The sequence below is a fragment of the Apium graveolens genome, unplaced genomic scaffold (assembly GCF_009905375.1).
Source record: "Apium graveolens cultivar Ventura unplaced genomic scaffold, ASM990537v1 ctg8195, whole genome shotgun sequence".
Classification (NCBI taxonomy): domain Eukaryota; kingdom Viridiplantae; phylum Streptophyta; class Magnoliopsida; order Apiales; family Apiaceae; genus Apium; species Apium graveolens.
Window position 1 is genome coordinate 26,491 of NW_027420969.1, and position 894 is coordinate 27,384.

An 894-nucleotide genomic window follows, 5' to 3' on the forward strand; every position below is an offset into this window, starting at 1 on the left:
AACAATAATTTTGAATCCCAGAGAATCATGATCAACACCAACAGTAACCAGATCCACTAGTACCACATCAACCAGTTGTGACTTTTAAAGTTTTTCAGAATGTGAACCCTCCAGCTTTTCATGATACCACTGATCCAGTTGTAGCCAACACCTGGATAAGAGAAATGGAGAGATCTTTCGAGTTAGTTCGATTAGGGGAGGATCAAAAGACTGTATATGCCACATATTTCTAAAAGGGGAAGTAATTTATTGGTGGATTCAGTTAAAGCTTTGGAAGAGGTTCAATCAGTTACTTGGGCAAGATTTAAGGAATTGTTTTAGAGAAGTATTATCCTAAGTATGTACAGAAGCAAATGAAAATGAAATTCCTAGAGTTGAAGCAAGGGAATATGACAGTCTTGGAATATGAGAAGAAGTTTACGGAATTGTCAAGGTTTGTGACTAAGTATGTGGGTACCGAAGAAGAGAAGGCCTCAAAGGTTTCAACAAGGGCTCAAAATTAGATTTGAGATAGATGTCAAGTTTAAGATTAATACATATGTCGGAGTAGTGCAAAAAGGCGACTTTGATTGAAAGTAACAGAGTACAATATAGGAAGGAAAGAGATAACAAGAAGAGGAAAGTGTTTCATCAGGGGGGGGAAAAATCGGAATCAGGGAGTCAGTCAGATAGGAATACAAAGAGAATTGTGTTCCAGAAAGAATGGAATGCCACAGAAGAAAGAAGAAGTGAATAAGAGGAAAGATAATAAAGGGAACTATCCGCAAAATCAAGGACAAGCAAGTGAGAACAGGAAGCCAAGAGTTGAATGCAAGCATTATGGAAGGAAGCATCTGGGAATTTGCAAGAAGATTAACATGAACTGTTATGGATGCAACCAGAAGGGGCATTTAG